Below are 24,696 nucleotides of genomic sequence, written 5' to 3' on the forward strand. Positions count from 1 at the left end.
AGTATTACCCAATTCTTTTAACTTTCTCCAAGTTAAACAACTAGGAATCCTTCATCAGAAAGTTACTGTTGTTGGTCAGATGACTTGGCTTATGGTGTTCTTTCTTTTTATTGAAAGGAATAAACTAGAAGCTGTTCTTTCTTTTTATGGAACGGAATGAACTATAAGTGTCAGAAGACTTGTTATCATACTCATTTACTTCCTTCACTTCAATGCTTTTTTTTATCAAGATGTGCTGTGTTTATCATCCTGAAAACTTATGGTTCTACCCTTCATCAGTTGCACAATCTGGAAGAGATGATGCCTACTTTTTTGGTTTAGAATTAAAAGGCTTTTTGTCCCCCCCTCCCACCCCATTTTATAAAGTAGGATAAAGAGCTGTCCAGGGCATCCTATGACTTTCTTGGACTAGTCTGGGCACTTTGGCTCTCCATGGGTGTCTCCCACCATAATGCCAGTAATAAAATTTAATATGACTTTATTTCATTACTATGTGCAAAATTTAACAAATTATTGTAGGCTCTCAAATGATTATTTTCTTTTGAGGTGAGAGAAAAATGAAAACTTTTTTTTTAAAGTTTGTTTTTTTTTTCTTTAGATTTTCAAAGAAGTTAAAATTTTGCTTTGGGTCCTTAATGTGTCCAGAGTGCACAGTTTGTGTGTAAATCTCTGAGTCTGACACAAGTACTTTTTTCACTTTAGAATTTTTTTCATTTTTTGATTCTCCTGGGCTTTACCAGAAGCTCAGATATTTGGGAATAGGCACCCTGATTTTAGACTTGTGGCAGGATTCCTTTTCATCTCAGAACTCTGATCTTTTAATATCAGTTCTAGAACATCAGGTGGAAGATTCAGTTTTCTTTGGAAATGCCCTATTGATGGCAGAATTTTTGGAAATAGTATTGCTAAATTTTTTTTTTTTGGCTAAGTATTTGATTTATTTTATTTTAGTGCTGTTTAAGTGTTTTAACATTTTAGTCATTTGTAAGCTTTATTAATTTTAAAATTAAATTTTATCCATCATTTGCAAAAAATTTCTGAAATGATATTATTTAATTTGTAAATTTTTTCTGACTTCCTAGTTTTTAGAATTTAAAAATACACCAATGATTGTTATAAAATTATTGCACCATAACATTAACATCTCTTTCACGTCTTGATCTTGTAATTTTTTTTCATGCTCAAGAACATACAGATTGATTTCATCTTTCTAGAAGATCCAATATCTTTGCTTTATAGTTCTGTTCTTTTAGCATTAACTGGTATTAGAATATTAGTTTTTAGATCTGATTTAAATATATATTGAAAATAGAAATAATATTCCTATTGTATTTCCTTTTAAGTTGTGAAGTAGAGCATGGCATACAAATGGTATTCTCAGTATTTCAAATAATTACCTTCTTACTGTGCAAGTTCTATTCAGCATATAAAACCCATCCAGTTTTGTTGTAGATGCAATCTGATTATTACATGTTGACAAGGTCATATATCTATTAATTGGATTGGAGATGGGATACAAAATTGCTGTAATTATTGTAATTTTCTAGCTAATTGCAGGGTTGGTGGTGAATATTTTACTTCTGCAAAATGAAAAACAGTATTCCATCAGAAGTTGTTTTATGGGGTTGCAGACATTTTGTTGTATATCTTTGGTGCTTTTTGCCCACAAAGTATCTCTTTTTGTATCTCTTTTTGGTATTGATTGGCCTCTGAATGTCACAGTGCTCATTGGCAGGGATCTGGGGAATGAGGAGGCAGAGAGCTGAGTAGTACTCTCAGCTTCCTCTTTGTTCTGGTTGCCATGCTACTTCTATTGTTTATTTATAAATTGGAGTATTCTCCTTTCAGACCTGTAACAAAGGTTGAATGGGTCAGACCCAAGTGGAAGAGGAATCCTCTGCTCTCTTGTCACCTGTGTTCTACTTACAATAGTCTCTGAAATGAGCAGTTTAAAAAATTTAATTCATATGGTTTACATGTTTCTTTTTTCCTTTTATTTTTGGGTAAAAAATTAAGTAAATTATTGGTCAGCCAACTTTGTACCGTAATATAGATCTTACTTTGCATATTCTGTCTTGTAATTCTGCTTTGTTTAAGCTAAGGTAGTTTCCAAAGCTGGAAGATGAATTGACATTTTAAAAATAATGGTTATGTACACAAGGTGAGTGCGGCTGAAGGATTGTGGTGCAGGGGTGCCGTGCTACTGCAGGGGTGTTGGAGGCTCACTGCAGAAGATGGTAAAAGCAGACTGAGGTTTATTCCCTGCTGAAATATAAACTGGAGGCGCAGGTGAAAATTGCCAAACCTAATGAGCAATTTGGCAGATAAGATAGCCTGTCAGGCAGTGGCGGTTCAGATGTGGATGTGCTGCCTGTGAACCTAGTTGTTTTTTCAAGAGCACTACATTTAAATACCACAAATAAAATATTTTTTCAGTAATGTTTGCTACCACAAACATGTATATTTTATTCTTCAGATTTCCAATTAAATAATCAGCAGTCAACATACGGTGATTTAGATTGTAAAATTATTTTTAAACTTGCCTTTTCACATGTTTCATCAATAAAAAAAATGAATAGGATATATTTTCCCTACATCAGAACACAAGTGATATTAGACTTTAACACACAGTAATAAAATATAAGTGATCACTTGCTTCAGTGGACTGCAACGTTTCATCTGTGGTCTTTACAATTCGAACACTCCAAAGTAACATTATTGTCTTTTCAATGTACTATGTCAAATATGCTCACTTTACCCAGGAGTCCTTTCCTTCCATTGAGCACATGAAAATTTAGACACATGCATGACTTTTCCTCATTGATGCCATCAGCATATTCTATGGTTTAAAGGACATTTGGGAAAGATTTTCATAACTTTGCTTGATGTTAGTGATCCCTTAGGAAACTGCCCAGTTCACCTTCTCTGTTTATACCATTTGGAAACTGAGGCTCAATGATATAAACTAATAATACATCCTGTGCTTAAGGCATAGCCACAGCTCAGGTCTTCATAGTCAAGATGAGCAGGTATTACCAAAATATATGAACACTCTGTGTTTATACCTCAGAACGCCTTTATCTGTTTATTTGTGGCATTTCCAAAACTTGTGGCCAAAACATCTTTGCACTTTTTCTCTGGCATCAGTATTTCCAGGTATCTTTATGTAGAATAAACATTTGACTCAGGGCACTCTTCCACTGAGCTACACCCCAACCCCAACCTCAAAGCACTTCACATTTTTAAGAGAAATCCAAACACATATGTAAAAGATATTTTATACTTAATAGTGACTGACAGTCTATTTGCCTGAGGAAATGATGTTTTAGAGATTTTCTACACCATGTAATCAGACATACCTGGACAGCACCTTGGCACTCATCTGGAATGGTTTTCCTAGTGGGGGTTCAGTGCTGACACTGGGCTATCTCCACACCTTTGATATGTGACACAAGGACAAATTGAGCTATAGACTTCACTAGAAGTTGCTTTTGAAATGAGATCCAAACCATGTGGAACTGGACCCCTGTGCACAAAGCTCTCTATGTCTTTTAAAACCTCCTGAAATTTTAGATTTCTTACGAAGAGTTTTACAGCTTTATTCTTTTTGCCCCAGTGATTTCCCCACTGCCTGATCACGTTTTCCTTCCTCACTTTTTATCCTTGATCATTGCATAGTTTACTTGACTCTGAGGTCTTGCCTTGTTTGTACCCTTGCCTTTGTGTGCTAATCTGCCTGATATGCCCAATTATATTATCTTGTCTACCAAATGCAGAAACAGTTGCATTGAAAAATTATAATGACAGTGTAGCTGTGACTGTGTTAAGAAAGTATAATTTAAATCAAAGCCAGGAAGACCATTTCCAAATGGTGAAAAGGAGTATGTTGTTACATAGAGAAAATAATTATTTGAAAATGTTTGTTTCAGTAGAAATTATACAGTGGTGAATAAACAAGGTTTCTTTTTGTTTTCAGCATCTATTCTATCCAAGTAGTTAGGTCCTTGTTTTCTATTAGTGCATGTCACAGAGAGACTCATTGTGGATTATTTTGTCAGCATGAAAACCTGACAGATAAAATCCTTTCTTCTTGTCTTGCTTCAATTGATATAGATCTCTTGTTTACTCCTTTAGACTATGTTTGCTTATTTATTTCTTCATTGCCTTTAATGTCAGCAATGGCTTTGCTCCCTCAGTTCTGTCTGGCAACTGTACCCAGCTGGAGGTGTGCCTTGTATCTCAGAATCAGTCTGCCAGTCCCAGTGGTGAGGGACTGAAAGAGAACTACACAAAAGGCAACAAGGTGTTGGTAAATCTTCCTTTGATGTTTTAAAGTCCTCTGGCTTTTCCATGGAATGGATAAGTAGCCATCTCTGTGAGGGCTATATTTTAAAGGAGAAAAACAACTTTTTCATTCATTGTATTATTTTGTGTTTACTCAAATCATTTATATTGATTTGTAAATTAGCAATTTGTTAATTATTATCTATCAATTCCTTGCATGATATGTGTTAGTTTTCCATCACTGTGGCAAATACCTGTGATAATCAACGTAAAAAGAGAAAATATCTTTAACTTGGTAGCTTCCGAGTAGTAGAAATTTATTTCTTACAGTTTTGGAAGCATAAGATCAAAGTGCTGGCAATTTTGATGTCTGATAAAAGCCTGTTTATCACTGATACTTCCTTTTTGTTCCCGCTTCACCTGGGGAAAGGGGTAAACAAGGTCTTTGGTCTAATAAAGATACTAATTTTATTTTGACTCATGATTTCAGAGATTTCAGTTCATGGTCATTTGACCTTGTTGCCTTGGGCATTTGGTGGCTCAGTGCATCATGGCTGTAGAATTGCTCTCCTCATGACCACTGAAAAGCATAAAAAAGAGAGGAAGCGGATAGGGCCCAAATATCAAGAGTATTTGTGGTCTCACTTTCTTCTGCTAGGCCCAGTTCCTCAGGGTTTCACCATTTTCCAATAGCACCACAGTCAGGCAGCCAAATTTCTAATACATGGGCATTTGTTGGGTATTCCATATGAAAACTGAGCACCTACATATCAGGAAGTTATTTTTAGTTTTAGGAAGGAATCTTAAAGACTCTGTGGTGCATGCACCCTCTTTGCCTTGTGAATGCAGACATGCGTATGAGTGGACATGTGTGCTTGAGGAATGTGCTTCACCACAGTTGATGAAAGTACTTTCTCCGAAACATAGGTCTTTGTGTGTGTGTGTGTGTGTGTGTGTGTGTGGTGTTAGGGTTAGGATTAGGGTTAGGGTTTTGATACTTCCTTTCAACATTTCCCTCATTGACATTTGAAAGCACCTAAACTTAAAGAAAATCTAGAATTTTCATAAAGCTGTAAAAAAAGGGACTATGATTTGATTACCTCATCTGCTATTTCTTTCTCTTGATGTCATAAATACATGGGCCTTGCTAAAAGCATCGTACTATGTATTTCCTCCTGAACTTCCTTTCTTTTTATGTTCTCTCCAAAGTTATAGTTCTATACCCTACATCTTCTGTCTATTCTAAGGATTCAACTTCTGCTATTCTTTATTTTTCCATTTTTTCTTACAGAGTAAAGAGCCTGTTACCTTGTGCAACAATTACTTGTGTTTAAGCCACTAAGTTTGTGATTATTTGTTACAGCATTGATACACTAATACATATATAAACATATACAAAATTTTATGCACTCTGTTCTTCACAAGATGTCTTCTTGTCTACTTGTATATATGTATGTATGTATGCATACATACATACATGTTTTATTGTATGTATATGCCCATACAGTTGATATTTAGTGAAGTTATGTGTGTAAGGATTATGAAAGAAGCATATGACTTTGGGAAAATAAGCAATTTTTAAAAGACTACATTCAGGTAAGTCACAGAAACCTCAGACCAACCATAATATGGGAGAAAACAGTAACTAAAGGGCATTTTAGAGTAGTGCTATGTTATGCAATTTATCTTCACATTTAATTAAAATGTCAGTTGGGGCCATGGCTGATCCATTGGTTAATTTGTTATTTAAATCAGCTTAAGAAGTATTTATTTTAAATATAGAATTTGTGTTAATGAATTGGAAAAGAATATCCTCTTGCTTGGCAGAGACATTACAGCCTAAAGATTTATGACTTAGAATAAGAAAACCAGCTGGTGATTAGTTTGCTTATGGAGTATATGAAAATCTATCCTAATAATGTTTTGATAATAGCCATTCTTTTGTAACCAGAGTGAGAGTGTTGGGAAGGGGAAGTAGAAACAAGATCCTTGATGAATCAAAAATCTTGGGACAGGTCAGTGTTGAATTCTGTATATGGATCTCTGATCTTTAGGTGAAGCTTGAGAGGATCATGAATCCTAATGAGGAGGTAAGGGAGAACAGGTGGGCAGAAATGTCATTGGCTTGCCACCTGTGGGCCAACCAGAAAAGCTGCTGGTTCTACCCTCATCTTTTCTTGTGAAGATTCCTCTCAAAATTGTGAAATTAGCTTAATCAAAGTTAATACATAATTTATCTGCCCCACTTTTGACTAGCAGAGTGCATAAATTCTGAATGTGTAAATCTGTTTACATTTAAGTATTAGCCTATTGATGCTTTAACAAATTACCACAAACTTAATGGCTTAAAACTACATGAATTTATTATAGTTCTTTAAGTCAATGTCTGATATGAATCTCATTGGGCTAAAGTGTAGGTTCCTGCAGGGTTGCCTTTCATTTATTCATTCATTGCTCTGGAAGAATCCATATTCTTTCCTTTTCTGGATTCTAGAGGTCACTTAGATTCCTTTGCTTGTGGCCCTTCTTCCATTTCCAACATCAGCAACCTTGCACCTCTTAGACTCTTCTGTAGTCATTTCTTTCTCCCTCTCTCGCCCTCCTGCCTGTCCCCTCCCCCTCCCGCCTGTCCCCCTCCCCCTCCCTCCTGTCCCCCTCCCCCTCTCCCTCTCCAGTTCTTTCCTTCTGCTATCTAATCTTCAGGACTCATGTAGTTACATTGTGCCCAGTTAGATAATCCAAGTGTCTAAGTCTGTCACAGGCTGTTATGACAAAATATCTTAAACTTGGTAGCTTACAAGTAGTAGAAATTTATTTCTTACAGTTTTGGAATCTTGGAAGCATAAGATCAAAGTGCTGGCAATTTTGATGTCTGATGAAAGCCTGTTTATCATTGATATTTCCTTTTTGTTCCCTCTTCACTTGGGGAAAGGGGTAAACAAGGTCTCTGGTCTAAATAAAGGCACTAATCCCAATCATGAAGGCAATGCCTCCCAAACGGCCAGCTCCCAAAAACATCATATTGGAGATTATGATTTCAACAAAAGATTTCGAGGGGATGTAAACTTTCTATCCATAGCACAAGAATAATCCATGTCTAGGTCTTTACCATAGTTTATCTCCACTGTATCCACATTGTATTTGTTATTCACTCATTAGTCACTTAGCAATCTTATCAGTTACCTGATTGACTATTCTGTTATTGCAGTGCTATCATTCAAAGAACCCTTATTTTACTTACTAATGACCACAAAATACCAGGGTAGTGATGCTGGTAATTTGGATATGCATGTATGAGGCCCTGGGTTCCATCCTGACATGTAAGATGGCAGGCTGTAGGGATTAGCCTACCACAGTAATCTCTAGTCCCCCCTTATCCATGAAGGATCCACTCTGTGATCCCCAATAGATGTGAATATTACCAAACCTATATATATATGATATAGTACAGGACATATATATCTACATACATGTATATGTGTATGTATATATATATATATCTATATAGAGTTTAATTTACAAATTAGTCATGGTAAGTTATTATTTATAATAATAACTAAATGAAAAAATGATTATAAAATGTATTTTAATAACATTTATATGAATGTGGTCTATCTAAAAATATCCTATTGTATTGGTACTTTGTCACCTTTCTTATGATGTGAAATGATACTTAAGTGAAGTACTTAACTGCTCCTCTTTGGCATATGAAAATTACCAGAATCAAATCTGTGGCATTTTGGGGTGAATAATTAAGTAAAAAGGATTATTCGAATAAAAGCACTGTAGTGATAGAACAACCAAGCTACTGAGTAATGAAAGAGTAGCATATACAATGTGGATAAACTGGGTAAAAGGATGATTCATATTCTGGTGGGATAGAGAGGGAAGGCATGAGATTTTATCATGTTATTCAGAATAATATGCATTTTTAAGTTACAGATCTGTTTTTTCTGGAATTTTCCATTCACTGAAACTGGAAAGCAAAACTGCCGGTACGGATGGGGCTATTTTACCTAAAATTTAAATTTAGAGTAATATGATAAAATATGACTTTCATTGCTTTACATTCTTTTATTTATTTATTTATTTCATAGTGGTTTTGGACCCAGGGTCTCATATATGCTAGGCAAGCATTCCAACACTGAGCTCTCCCCTCTGCCCTGCTTTCTATGTGAAGTCTTTGTCTTCCCAGGTCAGGGGACTCTGGCATAAGAATAAACATTTGACCCAATGATGTTTGTGGACTATTTTAAGTATGTTGGAAAGGGAAGTGATGGGCAGCAGAGGGCAGACAACTTCATTAGTATTTTTTAAGATCTTGTTTTATGTAGGTGAGCTCAATGGGGCAATATTTGCAAAATTAAAACTCTAGCCGTTGTACGATTCTGTTTGGTAAAAATAATCTGTGGTAAAAAAAATTTGGTTGATTTTTAAAAGCTTGTTTGCATATTTTAAAAGAATGTTCATAATACTGAATTTTGTGCTGTGTGAAATGTTGATTAGAAAAATCATGTACAAGTTGTGAATATTGAATATGTTGGGCAATTTCATTCTCTTACAGGTTCTTTCTTGTTCACACTTTCCTTCTTCCCTTCCTTGTGATTCATTTTATTTCTAAGCATTAATGTGATAAGTTATTGTGTTGTGATGTAACATTATTGTAACATGAGTAAGTTATGTATTGGATGTAATTTCTATTCCTGAACCACTGTAACAATTGCTATTCTCATGCTGTCTCAGAAGTCCCTAATAATTCGGCTTTGAATGGGCTTTAGAAATTATGGAAGACTAGTTGTAATGAGGCTTGTGAGTACAGTCATTTCCAGGCCTTTATTGTATTACTCCAATTTATTTTTTATTTATTTATTTATTTTGATTGGGAAGAAGTGCTTTCTTGGGCATATCCTGATCTTTTAAAGGGTTACAGTTTTCTTATACATAGCACCCTTTTCTACTTTATTGTATGCTATAGTTTGCTTTATTTTATAGTTATTTATGTATGTAAGTTTTTGTACAATCAAGCTGGGTTTGGTGGCACATACCTGGAGTCCCAGCTTCTTGGGAAGGTGAGGTGGGGGGATTGCTTTAAGTTCCAGACAGGCCTGGGCAATAGTGAGACCCTGTCTAAAAATAAAGAAAGAAAGGAAAAGAATTATTTCCTCCTCTTTGTGTGCCAACTGGCTCAATGCTCTCCCTTCAAAACATACGGTCCTCTTCCTTCCCAGTCCTGTTGGACTGGCAGTGGCTTCAAGAGTAATGGCATAAAGAATGACCTTGGTCAGATTGATTAGGGGGGATAGACAGTGTATTCAATTAAATTCAGGTTCTCGGTAATGCAGCATGATAAAAGACTATTCCTCTATATTGAATAAAATGTCAACAGATCCAGGTTCAAAGGTATACTTGATCTTTTAATTTCATTTACCAAATTCCTTTAAGAATTTTTTTTTTACAGTGGACAAATGTTTCACAATATTTTTCACTGGACACACGTTTATATATTTTATTTTTTTTTATGCATTCTCCAAGGTTGTATGTATCTGTTGAAAGCACATTTCATAATTGCCCCTCATATTCTTCTTTTCTTATCAAGGTGTAGTAAATCCCTGCATTTTTGTGAAGGTCTCAATACAGGCATCATTGCTTCAAAAGTAAAGTTTGATTTAGGTATTTTTCTAGTTGTGGTTATTCTTCAGCAACTTTAAAGAAAGAATATGTACTTTTAAAAGTAAAGTTTTTTTTTCTTCTCACTCACCTGCAGTAGATGATGGTTTTGTCCTCATTAGTAACAAATTGTGTCTTATACAAGTACAGCAAATGTCAGAAAAGTGATGTTCTTACAGTCTGCAAAAGGGGTGTGTGTGTGTGTGTATGTATGTGTGCGCATTAGTGGTTCTTCACCTTTATTTTTGTATATTCATTCCTAAATGACTATTCTCATTTATTGACTGAAAATTGAATATCCATATAGACCTTTTAACTTCAGATTTTCATAACCTGAATACATAAATGACATGTATGAATGAAAACTGTTTATAAAACCCATGGTACTAGTGTCACTCCCTCTTCAGTGGGAATAATATATCTCTAAGTATTCAGTATTCTCTGGATTGTTTTCTTGATTTACTTTCATGAATTCTGTCCTCAAAATACATGTTATGCATACACCTTTTGCTCCAGACATACTTTTAAGAAAGTTATTAATCACATGAAGTTAATAAATCGCGAAGTCTATCTATCTACATTTGACTACTTTTTATAATTTGCTGTCGATTCCTACGGATTTAGAGCTTCTTTCTATTTTTACGCTACTCACATTAGAAATTTTTGTTTTTTATATCTACATATCTATTAATCCCTCTGGTAAGCTTTATCTTTTTAAACATCTGTTAGTACTATATTTTAAGGACATAGAAATAATGTAAAATTTCTCTCCACATTTCTTTACAATTATTACTACTCTGCATTGCTTCTTTGCCTTTTACTTTTCAGAAAGTGCTTCTAAATTTGGGCAAAATGCTACTTTTTAAAAATTATTCATAAATTGCTTATGATCAATTATGCTTAATCTTTTTTAAAATTGTCAAAGGGCATCTAAGTGGTGTACATGTTTTAATATGACAATAAGTCCTACCATACATTATACAACTATACATTATAATGTACCACTAAAAAATAGTTTAAAAGTACATCTAAGTAAACAGCGTTCAGATTTCATCTACATGTTAATCATTTCATATTGCATCTTACTCATTTTGTGAAAAATGGTATTTTAGGAAAATTGATTTAATCAGTCTTTTCCGTAACACCAAACCTCTCCTGAATGAGTAGTGTATAAATTTGGCACAGTGGAACAGAAAATATTGAGGAAATCATTATGGTAAATATGTGACTTTTGACAGATTTCCATTTGAAAAATTCCAGACTAATAGGGAACAGTGACTATCATTCCATATCATTACATATTTTACACTCATCGTCATGATTTCCTACATTGCTGGGCAGTGCTGGAAGGGAATCTAGAACTTTGTGTGTGCTAGGCAAGTGCTGTACCACTGAGCTACATCCCCAGACCAATTATTTTTTTTTTTTATAGAAAATATATAAATATATGCAAAGCTAAAGATAGTACTTTACTAAAATCCCTTACCTAATTGTCAGTTCTAACAATTTTTGGCCTAACTTCATCTGTATTCTCATAAACTTCTTCAATTGGATTTTTTGAAGCAAATTCCATACTAGTAGTACTGGAGGTTTCATCCAGGGATCCAGGGGTATTCTAACACTGAACTATGTCCCTGGCCTTTTTTTTTTTTTTTTTTTGAGAGTGGGTTTCTCTTAGTTGCTGAATTCGACCTCAAACTTGTGATCCTTCTGCCTCAGCCTTCTTGAGTTACTGGGAATATGGGCGTGTGCCACTGGTGCCAGATTTGAAATGTTTTAAAATAGATTTTTGAAAAATCAAACTTTATATCATCCTGCGCTGCTTAACAAAAGGCAATACTTAATGCTATGTAATATTATTATTAAAGCATTTCTAATGACTTTGTTATTGTGGTTTTTTAAAAAGTATTCTTAGATGTTGATAGACCTTTATTTTACTCATTTATTTATATGTGGTGTTGAGAATTGAACCCAGTGCCTCACATGTGCTAGGCAAGTGCTCTACCACTGAACTACAACCCCAACCCATTATTGTGGTTTTGTATTTGACTTTGTGTTTGTTGATATGTCTCTTAAGTTTCTTTTATTCTATAATTTCTTCCTTCTCTATGTCTCTCTCACACAGTGCCCACATGTCAGCGTGTGTCTGTGTATGTATATATGAGAAGAGAGAAGTTTTATTGCTTTTTGCAGTTTCTTCATTGAAATTTTATCCCCATCCCTGGCTCCCACTGTATTGTTTTATCCTGTCTGATTTTTGCTGAACCCATCCCATAGTGCCTACCATGATTCTTCCCCCTCCCCCACCCCAGCCCCTGTCTCTAGTATTAGGTGTTGAAACCAGGGCTTTTTGCATGCTAAGCACACCCTCTGCTACTGACTTAGCTGCATCCTTAGCCCTGCCATGTTCTTATATCCTCTGTGTTTCTTAAACACCCATCCTTGGCTTGATACAATTTAGATCATTTGAATTTTTTCTAAAGTAATGTCTCTAGGTAGGGTTGTATGGTTCTTTCAGGAGGCACACAAAGCCTATTTTTTTTAATTATTATTTTCTGAGCAGCCATTGGTCTTTATTATGTGGATCCTTTATTTTATGTATTTTTAACATCATGATGTTCTATCTTTTGCTTACTAACTGTACTATTTTTATAAAGAGAAACTTTCCTTCTTAACTATTTTGTTTTTGGACTGATGTAGTTTTTAAGTAAAGAAAAGAACAGTGCTTTCTGTGGGCACTATATTTGCATTTGATGAGAAGCACTGATGGGTAGTTCTGTTGGGCTCTAATAGAATGTCAGAACACAAGAGTTGCCACTGTGATTTTTTTTTTTTTTTAATTCTCACAAATATTGAAGAAGAAAAGGCATCTCAATTAATGAGCTTAACATTCTGCCTTTGCCCCTGGTGAAATTGAGTGCCAGAAAAAATTTCCAGACTATTGTGATGTCATCAGTGGGTAAACTGTGAGTGAACATGGGCATAGGCAGGATTGCCATGTTTTGAAAAACTTTTTCCTGGTTTCCTTTCCCCTGAGAGTTTGACACCAATTCCATGTAATCCTCATCAATTCCTGTTCATTTTACATTCTGTGTTTCATCTCTCAAAGATGTCCTCACCAGTGCTCTCTGAGGTGGAATGGAGAACAACTGAAGTTTTGGGGAAAATATTACAAATTTACATATGTCTTTATTTTCTCATTTTAAAATTTCCCATTCCATGTATGTTTAATAATGTTTATATTAGTAGATTGCACATGCATGTAAATAACTTTGAATGCTTTGTTGCTACATACTCACACAAGTTTATGCTAGACTTGCATAGTATGTGCAAAGTCTTGGGTTCAGTTCATAGCACTTCAAAAATCAGTAACAGTGCAGTTTTTTTCAGGAAAATTTTGGAGTCTCTGGCCTGTCTCCTGGTCAGTCTTTCTGCATCTTGTCATGGATGATCTTTCATCCCATTTTTTATCTTAGTCAAGAGAGATTAATAATTCACATTGCTTCCTTGTATGTTAGTGCTTTCAAACCTTCAGTAGATTTCCAGTGTTTTTCTTTAGGAGAATTAGGTTGGGTCTGTCTTTTGAACATTATCTATTTCTATCCCTAACTGGCACCTGAGGCCTTTTTGAGTTTTTTGTCTGTGTATCTTTCCTATTTGACTGTAATTACCTAGTTTCCCTCTGCCTACTAAAACTTCTCTGTCTTCACTGCCTACTTGAATGACCTTTCTTATCAGTTAGGCCACTTCCCAGGTAATAGTTTCTCTGGTAGACATTTCTTGTTTTCATAAATTTGCTATTTAATAGTTCCATAGCATCTTATACTATGATTCCAGGAGCATATAGAATTTGGATTTTCTCCATCCACTAGTGTGCTGGTAAATGTTTCACAAGTATCGCTTTGAAATTCACAATGACCTGGTTGATAGCATTTGGCCATTTCCATGATGTAAATATGCTTATCATGGCTATTTTCAAGCTACCAAGGTGATGTCACTAAATTCAGAATGGAGAAGAGATGCATGGGAGCACACTGTTACATTGTATTTCTCCTGTAAAGATGCTGTAGATGCATCAAGAACAAAGATTATTGTTTTAGTTAGCTTTCATGTCACTATAACTAAAATACCTGACAAGAACAACTTAGAGGAGGAAAAGATTGCTTGGGGCTCATGATTACAGAGGTCTCTGTCCATAGATGGCCTACTCCAGTACTCTGGGCCCAAGATAAGGCAGAACACCATGGAGGATGGGTGTGGCAAAGGAAAGGGACTTCCCTGATGACAACAGGGGAGAGGATATGGGAGCAGGGAAGATACACCCTGCCAGGGCACACCTCCAGTGACCTACCTCTTCCAAGCACACCCCATCAGCTTATAGTTACCACTCAGTGTATCCAAACTAGAATGGATTATCCTCTCATAATCTATTCATTTCACTTTTGAATATTCTTGCATTAACAGGAGCTTTTGTGGGACACCGCATATCCAAACCATAATAATTATAGTAGAATATAGTAAAATAACTAGTGAAGATTTTTGAGTATTATTTTAATATAATTTAGGTGGAAATTTATATAGTTTATTATTTTTTTTTTAATCTTATTGGAGCATCAGACGTGGAGCTGGGAAAAGGGAGGCAGAGGAGGCGGAGGCGGAGCCTCAGCCAGGTGCCCTTGCTGAGTGCACATAGGTGTGGCCGGGCCACGTAGAACTGACCCGCTAGCCCTCCCGCGACCCCTCACCCGTGCCTTTGACATCCGGACTCGGAACTGGCCTGCTGGTCAGGAACCCGAGAGCAGACCCCAACTCAGGCTTTGACCAGCCTCCAACCAGGGCTGGTCCTTTGGAAGGCGTCTTCCACAGCAGCACCCAGTGGGCCACCATGACAGAGAACTCCACGTCCACTCCTGCGGCCAAACCCAAGCGGGCCAGGGCCTCCAAGAAGTCCACAGACCACCCCAAGTATTCAGACATGATCGTGGCCGCCATCCAGGCCGAGAAGAACTGCACCCGCTCTTTGCGCCAGTCCAACCAGAAGTATGTCAAGTGTCACTATAAGGTGGGTGAAAACGCTGACTTCCAGATCAAGTTGTCTATCAAATGCCTGGTGACCACCGGTGTCCTCAAGCAAACCAAAGGGGTGGGTGCCGCCAGCTCCTTCCATCTGGCCAAGAGGGACGAGCCCAAGAGGTCAGTGGCCTTCAAGAAGACCAAGAAGGAAGTCAAGAAGGTGGCCATGCCAAAGAAAGCCACCAAGCCCAAGAAGTCTGCCACCAAAGTCTCAAGCAAGAAGCCCAAAGCCCCCCCAGTCGAGAAGGCAAAGAAGAAGCCGCTGCCATGCCCAGGAAAACCAAAACTCCCAAGGTGGTCAAAACCAAGCCCGTCAAGGTATCCAAGTCCAAGAAGGCCAAGCCCAAAGCCAAGTCCAGTGCCAAGAGGGCCGGCAAGAAGAAGTGACAGTGGAGGCTTTCCTATGCACTCTCCTTCCTCTCTGTTTTCTGTAAATACTTTTCTCCTTTCGGCTGTCTCCATCCTCATCTGCAACCCTTCACCCCATTTTATTCTGACTTTATAAGAGACAATGTGGATTCCTTAGAAATTGGCGAATAACTCCCAAGGACCACAGCCACAGAGCTCGACCGGGAGGTGATGAGGATGTGCTCACGTTGTGTTCTGTTGATTTGCTAGTAATCTTAGGGTGTAGGGATTGGTGTGTGTCCGGTGGTTTGTCTGCTGAAGACAGATGGGGGTGGAGAGAACAGCCAGGTGGTTTGATCTGGCTAGCCCAGAGGCAGCCAGGGATGGGGGCTGTAGGAGTATCTCCAAGTCTTGAGCTTGGGCACCCCTTTTGAGTTTAGGAACCCTTGGTGGGGAGGAAAGGGGTGGCAGCTGCCAGCGGCAAAAGAGGAACGTGGAGAAAACTCTCCCTGGGCCGACCTCCCAGTGGTCAGCAGTGGCAGGTCCAAGCCCAGTTTCCTTCTCACTTTTGTTAATCTGCTCTTGTGGCCTCTCTGTTGTCTTACGGAAGGGGAGGGGGTCCAAGTGACAGCTGTTTGGGAGAAGCTAGTACTTCTCCCAGTCAGCTAGAAACTGGCCATTGAAGAGTCTCTGTGACTTTGTAAAGTCACCTGTTAAATGGGAGGGGGTAGTGGGGGAGTCAGTCAGCCAAATGCCTCAGTGTGCCCTGTTGAAACTATTGGGTTTTTCCACATAATTGATGGATTGTGTCCTAGGAGGTCTTTTTGTTGTCCCTCCTGTATATGACATGGCTTTACTTGGGCCCAGTAGCCACTTAAAAACCTCCCTACCTCTTTTTACTTCTTTTATAAGTAGTTGTAGGCGGGAGGGAAAGAGGCGGGGTGTGGATAGTAAGACCCTGCGGCTGTTTTGAACTTGCTAAGTAGTGTTAGAGCTAGGTCTGTGCATGTGTGTGTATGTATATATATATATGCCTGCGTAGGGCTATTACCTAACGTCTCACCGAGAGCTGGGAGAAAAACACCTGTACAGTTGTCTTCCTCTTATTTTTAATAGCAGAATTGCGTACTTGTGCGACCCCCCAACTTTTTTTTTTTTAAACCAGTGTTATTTGTGTCCAGAAAAGATTTGCTGTCATTGTAATTTTAAAACTTTAAAATAAAACTGGGAAAAGGAAAAACAAATCTTTTTTTTTTTTTTTTTTTTTTTTTTTTTGTGGTGATGGAACTTGAACCCAGGGTTCTTGTGCATGACAGATAAGTGCTGTACCACTGAGCTATACTCCCTTACCCTGTTTAATTATGTTTTAAATTTTGAGACGGGATCTTGCTAAATTGCTGAGACTGATCTCAAACTTGCAATTCTCTCTCTTTCGAGTAGCTGGGATTGCAAGCCTGTGCCACCTGTAGTTTAATTTTTAATAATGAGTTTGTTTAATAGTCATTTTTCAAAAATTCCTGCAAATTTAATAATCTGCTTGCATGCAGTGGTATAGATCAATCTAGAAATCCCCTGTGTTAAACAGATGGATTGTACTTTGAATTAATTGAAGAAATTGGATAGTTGGTTACTATAGGTAATCCAATCGTGTCATGCTTGAAACAATTTTATGATGATTCAGTGAAGGAGGCAGGAGGAAGAGGGGAAATTTTTAAAATAGATCTATAGATTTTCAATATTGAAACATTGACTGGATTGGGTAAAGAAGAAAGGAAAAGAGAATGTTCCAATAGATTTGACTGTGATTTTATTAAAAATTTGTGGATTCTACCACTCCATCATGACTTTTTTATTTTCACCTTACTCTTGATATGGTGTTCCTATAGACATTTGGAATTATAAAGACAGATATGATTTGAGGCATTCTATCTTCCCAGCCCTGACAGTTTATTCCTTCAGGAATCTGCTGTAGAATAGCTGGAAGGGCATTTATTCCTGCTCTCCAAGTGGTATACTTGCCTCCACAGGTTTCACAGTGATGAGAAGTGAAGGAAGAGTTCTTTCCCTGCGTTTGCTCTTTTCTAGTGATTTAGCTGTCATATCAAAATATTTAATGTAGTTTTTTTTTTTTTTTTAGTATTTTAATTCAGTAGATATGTTTTGACATGGAGCCAATCCTTCAAATAGCCAGTTTGTTCTTAATGATTCTTATGATTAATTTATACAGATATTGAATGCTACTACTTCCCAATAGGAATTTCAGCTTTCTCTTTTTAGAAATGTAAGCACAAAAAGAATGTGGTTTGTCAAAACATTGTTAATCTTTTGTAAAAATACTCCCTTTGGGTTATGATAATTTTTGACCATAGTTGTAGAGTGTATGAGATGTTTTTGAAATCTGAGATTTCAAAGGTTTAAAATTTTTTAGATATTTTTTCCTTGTAAAAGTATTCAGTTTCTGGTCTGTTGTGAATTGTGTGAAGTATAACTGGTAGAGTATTGCTTGGAATAAATTAATTCTAATTAACATGTATTTTTTTGTGCACTAAGTTCTTGACTTGCTGAAGTAAATCATTTGTATGTATCCCACTGATTTTGACATACCAAAGCTTGTAATCCTTTGTTAAATATGCAATTAATGCTGTACAGAACCAATAATGTATGTGCTCTCTTTTGGTAGATGTTGATATGTGAAATAAAAATCAAAACAATTAGTAGGAAATAATTGTGAAATAAGAAGACATAAATTGGAGTTGAAAACTAAGACAAGTGAGAAGAAAATCTTATTTTTATCTAATCTATCTGTATACCATCTATTGCATATTAGATTCCCAGAGCTTTGAATTTTCTTCTGGCAGATAATAGGAAATGGGGAAAAACATCAATCTTCTAACATTTCCCTTCTTCTCAGCCTTCCTGACCAAACATACTCCTTGTCAGAATCCTGGCAGACATACACGTAATTTTATTCCATCTTATCAGTTAAGTGAGATTCTTAGGATTTACTCTTCATTTTAATGTTCATATTGTTTAAATTTTCTTTGAGCTGATTTTGCATTATGCACAAGTTTTCTTTTCCAATCAAACTATATTAATGTCCTCTGTTCTGAGTAATAACTACCAACATAAATATGAGAAGTAAAATAGAGATAAGTATAGAGAGTAAGATAAATAGATAGGATAAATATAGAGAGTAAGATAAAAACAAAATGAGAATGTAATTGAATTGAAATTAATTTATAAGAATGCATTTACCAACATATATGCCATTAATTCTTGGAATTCACTTTGCTGTGAATTATCAGCCTCTTCTGTTACAACTTGCATGTCTTGCATTGCACAAGCTTTTATATGAGAAGATGTATACAAAAGGGAAATATATACAAGTGCAGCCAACATACCCTAGGCCCCTCCAGTAGTGCTGTTGATTCACTCAGGCATTAACATTGATCTCATGAGGTTCAGAGGCAGTTGATTGCCTGGGAAATGAACTATAACTTATTAATGTTGCTCTGTTGGATATACATAGTAGAAAGAAAAAATAGTAAACACTTTGTTTCTTGGACTCTATTTTGCAATTCATTCCCTTAATTTGTCAGTTATTGAGAGGTGAATTATCAGAAGAACACTTGGAATATTTGCCTGCAGCTATTAAATTGGTAGTTCTGACTGAATTACTCGATCAATTCAGCCTAAGTTCCTAAATTGACTAAGTGTTTGGCTACAAAGATTCTTTGAGTGAAAATATAGAGTAGTTCACAGGTTTCTGGTGGCATATTGTGTGAAAGTACAGATTAAAGGCACCCAGCACATTCGTGTTAAACCTGGTAATGGGTCCTCACGTAGATTTAAGAACAAATGCCATCATGGTAACAAAAGCTGGTATAAAATTTAGAATTTTTACTAGCCATATAGTAGGACATTTCCAGTGTTCCTTTCTAAAGGTTAACTGTCACAGTTAAATCCTGTAAAGACAAAGTTTATGAATGACTTAGAATACAGTATTTTATTTTTTAGCAATATTTCTAAGCAAAAGACAGTAGAATGAATCGAACATAATTTCCTATGTTCATGTATGAATACATGAGCACTGAAACTCCACATAACGTACAACCACAAGAAATGGGATCCTAATTAGAATAAGTTATACTCTGTATGTATAATATGTCAAAAAACACTCTACTGTCATGTATATCTAAAAAGACAAAAAACAACAGCCCTTTCATACTTTATTTCTAAAAATCAAATGCTGAAAGGATTTTTTAAGATTAAATAAATCTAAACCTTTTTGTCATAGATGAGGAAACTGGAGCCAAGTGAGAATATGGACAGCCCAGTTCTGTTTTAAATCTTTGTTTTGAAATGTGTGGTTTACCATTTGAATTAAGACCTGAGCATGCATGAGCTTGTCATTGCACCCCATGACGGCCAGCCACATTATCCTGTGCTGTCCTGTATCCTGGATGACTCCTCTTCTTATATTGAGTCAGTGTGTGGTCAAATTTACAGGAGAAAAAAGAAGTATATTAGAAATCTGTACTAACATAGTTAATTTTTAAAAAATCAAATAAGATTGATGACTGTCCCTACTTAATTCAGAGCAAAGGAAGGGACTCTAATTTTTCTATTTTTCTACACCTTGTTTGCTGTAATGAAAATGGCATTCTGCTTTGAATCATTTCCAATGAAATGATTTTCAATATTGTTGTCTTTGTGACATTTGGACAATTAGAATGCATTTCTTAAGTCTACTGGAAATGCTGAAATGCTTTTTCTTGTTTCCATTTTTTTCCAGTGGCCCTGTCTGTGCTTGTTGCCTTGGAAACCATTATTGGGTTGAATTTTGTTTGCTTGGTTGTCAGACTGCAGAGTTATGGGAAAAGTTCTTGGCTTTAGAGTGGTAAAAGTGCTACTTAAATATTACAAATGTTTTATCAATATTAAAGTACTTTATCTCCTCAATTGAAAAGCAGACAAGCATTTGTTTGGTTTTCTTAAATTCTTAATACAGGATTATATTTTTCTTGATCATTATTGGAATTTTGTTTTCAAATTTGCTTTTGGATTTGGGCTGTCACAGTGGACTAGTTCCAAATATAGTACTTTAATTTAAAAAAATCCTTACATAGATATTCATATACTTCTTTAGGAAATTGTGGACATGTATTATGATTTCCCAAACATGTAAATATAAATAGAAAATATTTCACAAAATACCAAGTGAGATGTTAGGAAATGCAGATTTGATAAGTAGAGATACTATTTCCTCTATAAAACTTTTTTCAAGGTGAAGTTTTCGATAATAAAAATGCCTCAGATCTTTTTCTTTCTGAGTAAAAGTGAATGAAATTGAGAGTATAAAGTTGTGGTTGTTTAATCTCACTACAGTCTAGCTGAATTCTACAAAATTATTTTAATTTATTTAAAACATTTATTTATTTAAAACATTTCAGAGACATGTGTATTTGTACAATATACTGGCTACTTACCACATGTAGCTATTGAGCCTTAAAATGTGGTGACAGTGAGAACCTGAATTGGGCAGGGGGGCTGTTAGGGACTGAACCCAGTGGTGATTTACCACTGACTCCATCCGTAACCCATTTTATTTTTTATTTTGAGACAGGGTCTGGTTAGGTTGCTTAGGTTCTTGCTGAGTTGCTGAGACTGTCTTTGAACTTGTGATTCTCCTGCCTGCTTCAGCCTCCTGAGTCACTGGGATTACAGGCATGCACCTGGCTAGAACCTGAATTTTAAAGCCAGTGTGGAGAGTGACTACTGTATTGGGACAGTACTGCTGGGGGTCTTGCTACTCCAGTGTAGCTTTGGTGGCTAGTTAGAAATGCAGAATCTGAGGTCCCGTCTTGGATCTACTGAATTAGAATCTGTGTTCTTATCGAGATCCCCTGTGAAGTGACCTGCAGTGCTCTTCTCCAGAGCATGATTCCTAGTCTTGACTGCACATTGGAATCACCCAGGGAGCTTGGAAAAATAATGCCTGAGCCTCAACTGAGGCCAGAACTTTAGTATATCTGGGTGAGAGCCTAGGGGCAGGGTTTTATGAATTATTTGCAGATCACTTTAATGACTACTGAATATTTGGAACCATTGGTGTTGATCAAAGTGTGGACACACAAGTGTGTAGCTAAGAAGGGGAGATCTTAAATGCTGACCTCAGTTTCTCAACTTTGGTTAGGATTAAATAGGAGGTGTATAGGTAAGAGAGAGCCCTTCCGGAGTGCTTAGTGTATGATGGCATTCTTATCCTGAACTGGCTGATCATTTGACTGAAAAGATCCTTTGAGTGAAAATAAGGATTGTAGTGACAGTGTGTGAAAATATAGACTGTGGGTACCCAGTGCATTTCTGTTAATCCAAGTCAAGTGTTCTTACCATAGCTATGAAGTATGGAGCATTTAGTTTTACACATACACAGATGAAGTCCCCTTCCTTCAGTGTCACTCCCCTCTCCCTTATAAAAGTCCCTTAATAATATGATAAATTATGATTAAAGTAGAAGTTTCCTTTGTTTGTCAGTCTTATCTAGAGGGAACTTGTCTGATTTTTAATTTTTCTTGAGTTTCTTTAACTGCAAGGAATGATCGCAGTGGTTCAAGCACAGGTTAGTCATTGACTGAGGGGGAATGCATTTCCTTCCTCTAAATTTCAGTGTGAGTTCAACTCATCTGAATTTACAGCACTGCTGCAGTGCACTGACCATGAAAGTAGAAACTGGTGAGGAAGTTGTGAACCAGTCAGAAGAACCACCTGTAAGTTCTTGGAATTCCAGGATTCTTTCTCTGTGGCCCGTCTACTGAGGCTTAGATTTTATCTTCACCAGCTACTAATAGATTAACTTTAGCCAGACTATCTTATTCCTGTAACACTAAGTTTCTCTACTTATAAAATGGGAATAGTAATATGACCTTCTTTGTAGCCTTGTTCTGAGGATTTATGAGTGCATTAAAGTTCCTAGTGCATATACGACCATAGTAAATGCTCAATAAATGTTAGTGATTACAGACTTAATTGGTTTATTATAAATGATCAGATAGATTTACTTGCCCACTACTCTTCCCTTAAGGAGAAGAATGAATGGATTAGATTAGCTATGAAAGATCTCTGCACTTTAAAGGTAACATGAACAGACATGCAGCCATATGTTTCAGAAGCCTGAAGTCTTATTGCCGTCTTGGAGCAACCAGTTGGTGCCAAATGGTATTATTAATAGCCAGCATGTATATGGCTCCATGGTAAGGAATTAATTTGAAACCAGAACACTCAAGACAGAAAAATGGGTAATGAGCTATTTGAATGCTTTTAAAATGCTCCTATCATGAAATAAATATATAAAATAGCCTTCTTTCAACTTCCAGCAGCCCCTGATTCTTTAGTCCATTTAACTTTTCTTCTTAGCACTCATTCCTTCTGTCAGTCTGTTCTTGTTTGTCCTTCGTCCTTCTCTCCTCATCAGAATCTAAAATCCTTGAGGGTTTCTTGACTGCCAGCAACCAGAAGAGTGCCTAGCACATACTAGACACTCGATAGATAATTGTCTTGAACAAATGACTTTATACTTTCTTATAAAGTTAGTAATGCCGTGAAGATTCATGTTCAAGAAAGAGAAGTGAATTCATGACCAAAACAAAGCATAGAGACTTGAGCTTTGTGTGTAACTCAGTGGTAGAGCACTTGTCTAGAATGGGCAAGCGCTGGAAAAAATAAACAAACAAAAGCCAAAAGAAAGTGTAGAGATTCTAGTGGAAATTAACTACCTGCGAGTTAAGAAGAGGTTTGCCATTGTGAAGGAGTTGATGCTGAGTAACATTCTCCTGCGATATTTACAAAATCAAGTAGAGGAGTTTTGAATGCGCATCCTTAAATAAAAGAAAATCAGCTAATGAAATAAGTGAATTGCTACTTAGGAAAGGGAAGAATAAGAATAATACACTTAAACAGTATTATGGAATAAAGGTTGTAGAAATAAAGGAATGGAAAAATAATACTTATCAAAAGTTAACCTCGCAGTTAGTGACGTACTTGAATCCTTAATAAAATAATAGAAGACAAATGTCAAAGGAGAGGGAATTGAGCATTTAGAGAATATCTTCAGTAAAATCAATAGTTAATATCAGTTTTTGAAAGATAAATGACTTGTCAGATGAAATTGATAATTTAAATATATAATTACATGATGGTTGAACTGAACTGGTAAAGTGGAAGTGATATGAAGGATTTGTTCAGACATATGTATAAAACTGTACATGGAAAATTATTTAGAATGACTCTTACTCAAATATTCTCATCGGTGGGGTCATTATCTCATGAAATACAGTAGCACAAAGGTGATGGTAAAAAAAAAAGAAAACATTGTTAGAATTTCTGGCTAGAGAGTTCAGCAGCATTGGAAGCAGCAATTCTTTGTCCTTTCTCAGCAGAATTTTTGTTGTTTTTATTTTTAATTTTTAATTTTTTGGTCTCCTGAGCCATCCAATATATGTAATTGTTTCTTCTTTGCTAAAAAGATTGCTCTGATAATACTTGAGACAATCAATGTGAAAAGGATGGAGATAGATGGAAGTTCCATTCATCTCCTCTGTTTGTACAATAACACTTTGACAAACATTTCAAATTGTCTTTTCTTGGACTGGAGATAGAATTTAATAAGGGAGACAGATAAGAATGGACCAGTTCCAACCAGTAAAATGTAAAACTAGCACACACATGACTTCACTTCTCTTGTTGGACTTTTTTGGACCTACCGTGGAGTTAACAGGGATGTCCTTGGAGAGGTGAAGCATGGTGGTATGGCAAGTATGTAGAGAAGCCTGGGAGCCCATGGTCTCCTGATTGCTTCAGAGCATTCCAATTGGATCTGAGCATAAGGGATAGAGGTGTTCTTCAGGGCTTAATCTAACGGCACTGTGACCAAAGCAGACCAAGAATTCTTAGAACATCTTCAGTCTGTGGTTAAAAAAGGTATTGTGTGCGCTTCTTGGAGGATGAGTTGGAGAGATCCAAGGCTGGAGGGATGGAGTCAGTCAAGCTGAAAAATGATAAAAGCTCATGACCTGCAGTATGAAGTTCAACTTCTTTATTGCAATGAGAAATATTTTTCAACATATAGCCCTGCTGCTTAGTTTCAAGGGTGGTGCTCACACCAGCAACTCTGATGTCACTGGGACATTGAAACTCCAGATTTCAGGTCTTCTTTGCCCAAGACCTATGAAACACTTGAAACTGATCGTTAGGTGGTTTGTGCACACATTAAAGTTTGAGGATCTCAAACTCACAGGACCCTGAGTTGCATCACTCAGGGCTGTT

At 36.5% G+C, this 24,696-nt stretch overlaps 1 protein-coding gene and 1 pseudogene across 21 annotated transcripts in view; both read left to right on the plus strand.

The window, feature by feature from the left end:
- Pard3 (par-3 family cell polarity regulator) overlaps nucleotides 1-24,696 on the plus strand; it is a 649,712-nt gene that overhangs the window by 274,788 nt on the left and 350,228 nt on the right. The gene's annotated exons all lie outside the window — the stretch shown is intronic.
- On the plus strand, nucleotides 14,837-15,411 carry LOC124962292 (histone H1.0-like; annotated as a pseudogene).

Source organism: Sciurus carolinensis, chromosome 12, assembly GCF_902686445.1.
Source record: "Sciurus carolinensis chromosome 12, mSciCar1.2, whole genome shotgun sequence".
NCBI lineage: Eukaryota > Metazoa > Chordata > Mammalia > Rodentia > Sciuridae > Sciurus > Sciurus carolinensis.